This window comes from Engystomops pustulosus, chromosome 1 (genome assembly GCF_040894005.1).
Source record: "Engystomops pustulosus chromosome 1, aEngPut4.maternal, whole genome shotgun sequence".
Taxonomy (NCBI): domain Eukaryota; kingdom Metazoa; phylum Chordata; class Amphibia; order Anura; family Leptodactylidae; genus Engystomops; species Engystomops pustulosus.
In genome coordinates this window covers 23611912-23618374 of record NC_092411.1, presented here as the reverse complement: position 1 = coordinate 23618374, position 6463 = coordinate 23611912, and positions in this window count along the sequence as shown.

Sequence of the window (6463 nt, the reverse complement as noted above, 5' to 3'; positions counted from 1 at the left end):
ATGTTCTAACACTAGAATATTCTAAACTCTATCCCACTATAAAGATGTCATAGATGGAATTAAACCATTGAATAGTCCTAGACTGTATCCCACCAATGAGACATGGTAGACCATATTGAACCACTGAGGTGTCCTAAACGGGATTTGACCAAGGAAGTATGCAAAATCTGGGCTAATTCAGACTGGGTCATCCACAGAAGTTAAAACACTGGAAGCTGATCAGGAGCACAGACCAAGAGCCTAGTGGGCCAGTACTGGCCTCTGTTGTAGTTTGCCTGCCCAGTCCTGAAGTCCTCCAGGTCTGGTAACAGGTCATAGTGCAGTTAGGCCTGAGCCTAGGTGATGAGATGGGTGGACTGGGCTTGCTGACTTGCCTGAGTCTGTTGTTGGACAATAAAATTCTTGATCATGTCAAGAAGGCTGAACGGGCTGCTGCTGCCAGTGGCACGAAGTGGGTGATGCTACCGGGGGCATAAATTGGCCTCCCAATTTGACACCCTGCCATTTTCCTTTGAGTGACACCATTGCTGCTGGTTTTATCATCCTCTAACTCCTACAACAATGTCTGCTTCTCCTCCTGGTTGTCGTTGTCCCTATACTAACTCAAGCTTCTCGTCCTCCTTCTGCTCCATCATGGAACCTTCTGCTTGGGGACTTCCCAACTGTGACAGGGTGCAAATAAAGATGGCAGGTGACCTTCCTCCCCCATCATCCCCTGCTGCATGAGCGCTAGCTAGCTTGTGCTTACCTCTCCCCTCGCACTATTTCAGCTACGGCACCAGCTGTAAGTACCTGGTTTCTGTTTGCTTGCAGAGGTGGCAGAGGTGTCCTGACCTCAGCGGCTGCTTAAGCTGTAGCAGGTGGGCGGCTGTGGTCGGGAAGGCACTCTTGTGCCACTACCACCGGCACAGCTGCAAATGGGGTCCTTTGCCTCAGAGTGCCCATGAGCCACCACTTCCGGGTAATGCAAATGCTGACTGGTCTTTAAAGGGAACATGTCATTCAAACAGGCAAAATAAAACATACTCAACCCCCCAAAATCTTTCCCCAAACTTTGTTGGGTCCACCCTATCGGAAGCCTAGGGAGGATGTTGCCTACTACTACCAGCAAAATGGAATGAGCAGTTTCTGTTTTTTTCTGTAATACTACTACCAGCCCTGACCTGACCTCACCCTCTGATACTACCAAGATGTTTGCTTTAGGAAGTGGCACTCTTCAGCTTTCCAGACATTTTATGACTAATTGGCCCGAACCAGCATAATAACGTAGCACTCTGTGTGAGGGCGGGAGCCACAGACGACTAGGTATGTTTAGTTTACATACTGAATTACAAAATGGTTAACAAACTCAATGGGGGTCATTTACTAAGGGCCTGGATCGCTATTTTCGGTTTCCCGAATATTACAGATTTGCGGCGTTTTCCCTGAATTGCCCCCGGTTTTTGGTGCACGCGATCGGATTGTGGCGCATCGACGCCGGCATGCATGCCATGGAAATCGGGGGGCGTGGCCGTCGGAAAACCCGACGGATTCGGAAAAACCGCGGAATTTACAAGAAAAATGTGCTTTTACCTGCACCCAGGATAGGATAGTGAACTCCGGTGAACTACAGCGGACTTCAGAACAGCAGCGACACCTGGTGGACACCGGGCGCACTACCTTAGTGAATCGCCGGAAGACCCGAATCCTCGACGGGGAATACGCCGCTGGATCGCGACAGGACCGGGTAAGTAAATGAGCCCCAATGTTTAGAAGAGGCCATTAAAGATCCCTGATCTCAATCCCACTAAAAATCTATGGGCAAAGCTGAAAGGACAGGTGTGAGTAATGCGGGTGGTGTAACGGACATGGGTCCGTTACACCAGCGCTGTCAGGAGGAATGGGCCCATTTCCTTCCAACTATTGCGAGAAGCTTGTGGAAGGAGATCCAAAACGTTTCACCCATGGCGTAATGGTGCCAAATACCAAAGAAATTTATGTAAACTTTTGACTTTGGAGAATGTAATAAAAATCCCATAAAAAATCTCTCTCTCATTATCCTGGTATTAGGTAAATAATTTTGGTTCCTAATTGACTTAAAACGATAAAAAGGTTTATTCTGATTTCATGTCCGATACTGAGAAAAAACATCATATGTGTCTTTATATATATAGTAGGTGATAACATATAGCCTACAACTTCTAGAACCTCTCAGATTGGGTGTAGGCAGCTAATGAAATGGTAACGGTCTGAGCTGTGGCCGCGCGTTGCCCTCTGTTTTTGGATTTTTCCCTAATAAAGAAAATGTTATGCTTTTACAACGACCCGGTTTGTCCTCGAGCTGGATTACCTTCATATTGAAGATGTACTGGTTTGGTTTTAATCCCACATCATGTTGTTAGGCTTCCTGAAAGTCATGCTTGATGTTAAGGGAGCTGCCTTACAAGGTAGCTAAAAGAGGCGTGGCTTTCCTTATCCCATCCTAATCCTGGAAAACTTCTTTGTATATTTTCCCAGATTGCAAACATGACATAAATGAATGACTAGGTGGCTTCCCCACAGAGCCTCAGTGGTGGAATACTGTCTAGGAAACCTCAATGGTGGGATTCAGTCTAGGATACCTTGTTGGTTGAATAGAGTCGAGGACACGGCCTTCCAGACATTATATGACAGACTGGCCGCAACGGCTGAGAAAAGGAAATTTGCCGAATTACAGTGTTGTCTACATTGCGTTTACGTGATGACCTAAACCCAATTGAGTATCTCTGGAGAGACTTGAAAATTACTGACCACCAACATTCACCATCCAACCTGAGGGAACTGGAGAGGATCTGCAAGGAAGAGGCAGAGGATCCCCAAATCCAGGGGTGAAAAAGACGACTCATGGTTGTACCAGCTCAAAAGAGGTTTCTGCTCAATACTGAGCAAGGGCTCTGAATACTTATGACCATGTGATATTTCAGTTTTTCTTGTTTAATAAATTAGCAAAAAATGTTGATCTGACCTATTGGCTGAGTGAAAAATATAAAAGGATCTGACTACTTTTCGTACCCATTGTACTTACATGACCTAATGGGTTCCCCCTGTAGTACCTTTAAGGGTAGTGTCACACAATCCTGACACCTCAGTGGTGGGATACAGTCTAGGACACCTCAGTGGAGGGATACAGTCTAGAACACCTCAGTGGTGGGATAGTCTAGGACACCTCAGCGGTGGGATACAGTCTAGGACACCTCAGTGGTGAGATACAGTCTAGGACACCTCAGTGGTGGGATACAGTCTGGGACACCTCAGCGGTGGAATACAGTCTGGGACACCTCAGTGGTGGGATACAGTCTAGGACCCCCCAGTGGTGGGATACAGTCTAGGACACCTCAGTGGTGGGATGCAGTCTAGGACACCTCAGTGATGGGATACAGTATAGGACACCTCAGTGGTGGGATACAGTCTAGGACACCACAGTGGTGGGATACAGTCTAGGACACCTCAGTGATGGGATACAGTCTAGGACCCCCCAGTGGTGGGATACAGTCTAGGACTCCTCAGTGGTGGGATACGGTCTAGGACACCTCAGTGGTGGGATACAGTCTAGGACACCACAGTGGTGGGATACAGTCTAGGACACCTCAGCGGTGAGATACAGTCTAGGACACCTCAGTGGTGGGATACAGTCTAGGACACCTCGGTGGTGGGATACAGTCTAGGACACCTCGGTGGTGGGATACAGTCTAGGACACCTCGGTGGTGGGATACAGTCTAGGACACCTCGGTGGTGGGATACAGTCTAGGACACCTCGGTGGTGGGATACAGTCTAGGACACCTCAGTTATGGGATACAGTCTAGGACACCTCAGTGGTGGATTATAGTCTGGGACACCTCAGTGGTGGGATACAGTCTAGGACACCTCAGTGGTGAGATACAGTCTAGGACACCTCAGCGGTGGGATGCAGTCTAGGACACCTCAGTGGTGGGATACAGTCTAGGACACCTCAGTGGTGGGATACGGTCTAGGACACCTCAGTGGTGGGATACAGTCTAGGACACCTCGGTGGTGGGATACAGTGTAGGACACCTCGGTGGTGGGATACAGTATAGGACACCTCAGTGGTGGGATACGGTCTAGGACACCTCAGCGGTGGGATACAGTCTAGGACACCTCAGCGGTGGGATACAGTCTAGGACACCTCAGTGGTGGGATACAGTCTAGGACACCTCAGTGGTGGGATACAGTCTAGGACATCTCAGTGCTGGGATACAGTCTAGGACACCTCAGCGGTGGGATACAGTCTAGGACACCTCAGCGGTGGGATACAGTCTAGGACACCTCAGCGGTGGGATACAGTCTAGGACTCCTCAGTGGAGGGATACAGTCTAGGACAATTCAGTGGTGGGATACAGTCTAGGACTCCTCAGTGGAGGGATACAGTCTAGGACACCTCGGTGGTGGGATACAGTCTAGGACACCTCGTGGTGGGATACAGTCTAGGACACCTCGGTGGTGGGATACAGTCTAGGACAGTGGTGGCGAACCTATGGCACGGGTGCCAGAGGTGGCACTCGGAGCCCTTTCTTTGGGCACTCAGGCCATGGCAGTCCCCAGCAACTTAACAACAATGCTATTTTAAAGCAACACTTTATTGGTTGTTTGAAACTGCGGGAAAAGTGAGAAGGTGTTGACAGAACTGCATTGCCTTTGGAGCTCATCCTGCTGGACCCACCATTCCTCCTGGACAATGATGGTCTGAATTTGCCCTCCTTCTTTCAACTGTATTGGTGGCCTCAGGGGGCCAATACAATTGAATGATGTTAAAGAACAGGTAGCAATAAGTTACAGCTTGAAATGCCATGCTGGCACTTCATGGTAAATAAGTGGATTTTGGTTGTAGTTTGGGCACTCAGTCTCTAAAAGGTCCGCCACCACTGGTCTAGGACACCTCGGTGGTGGGATACAGTCTAGGACACCTCAGTTATGGGATACAGTCTAGGACACCTCAGTTATGGGATACAGTCTAGGATACCTCAGTTATGGGATACAGTCTAGGATACCTCAGTTATGGGATACAGTCTAGGACACCTCGATGGTGGGATGCAGTCTAGGACACCTCAGTAGTGGGATACAGTCTAGGACACCTCGGTGGTGGGATACAGTCTAGGACACCTCAGCAGTGGGATACAGTCTAGGACACCTCAGTGGTGAGATACAGTCTAGGACACCTCAGTGGTGAGATACAGTCTAGGACACCTCAGTGGTGGGATACAGTCTAGGACACCTCAGTGGTGGGATACAGTCTAGGACACCTCAGCGGTGGGATACAGTCTAGGACACCTCAGTGGTGAGATACAGTCTAGGACACCTCAGTGGTGAGATACAGTCTAGGACACCTCAGCGGTGGGATACAGTCTAGGACACCTCAGCGGTGAGATACAGTCTAGGACACCTCAGTGGTGGGATACGGTCTAGGACACCTCAGTGGTGGGATACAGTCTAGGACACCTCAGCGGTGGGATACAGTCTAGGACACCTCAGTGGTGAGATACAGTCTAGGACACCTCAGTGGTGAGATACAGTCTAGGACACCTCAGCGGTGGGATACAGTCTAGGACACCTCAGCGGTGAGATACAGTCTAGGACACCTCAGCGGTGGGATGCAGTCTAGGACACCTCAGTGGTGGGATACGGTCTAGGACTCCTCAGCGCTGGGATACAGTCTAGGACACCTCAGTGGTGGGATACAGTCTAGGACACCTCAGCGGTGAGATACAGTCTAGGACACCTCAGCGGTGGGATGCAGTCTAGGACACCTCAGTGGTGGGATACGGTCTAGGACACCTCAGTGGTGGGAGACAGTCTAGGACAGTGATGGCGAACCTTTTGGAGACAGAGTGCCCAAACTACAACCAGTACTCATTTACATGTCACAAAGTGCCAACATGACAATTTAAGTAGTAATTTATTGATCCCTGTTGTATCACAGGTTGTATCCAGGGGACCCAGAGAAGTAGCTCCAATGACAACCCATATCTATCCACACCTTCTTGCTCTTTCTGCAGTGCTGGCAGCCAAGGATATTGCTTTAAAATGGCGCTAAGCATGGCACCTCCTGGGCTGACTTGGACCACAGGAGGAAGCTTTGAGTCCTGTCTGACAAACTATTTGTTGCCATGAAGGCCTGGGTGCCCACTGAAAGGGCTCTGAGTGCCACCTCTGGCACTAGTGCCATAGGTTCGCCATCACTGGTCTAGGACATCTCAGTGGTGGGATACAGTCTAGGACACCTCAGTGGTGGGATACAGTCTAGGACACCTCAGCGCTGGGATACAGTCTAGGACACCTCAGTGGTGGGATACAGTCTAGGACACCTCAGCGCTGGGATACAATCTAGGACACCTCAGTGGTGGGATACAGTCTAGGACACCTCAGTGGTGGGATACAGTCTGGGACACCTCAGTGGTGGGATACAGTCTAGGACACCTCAGTGGTGT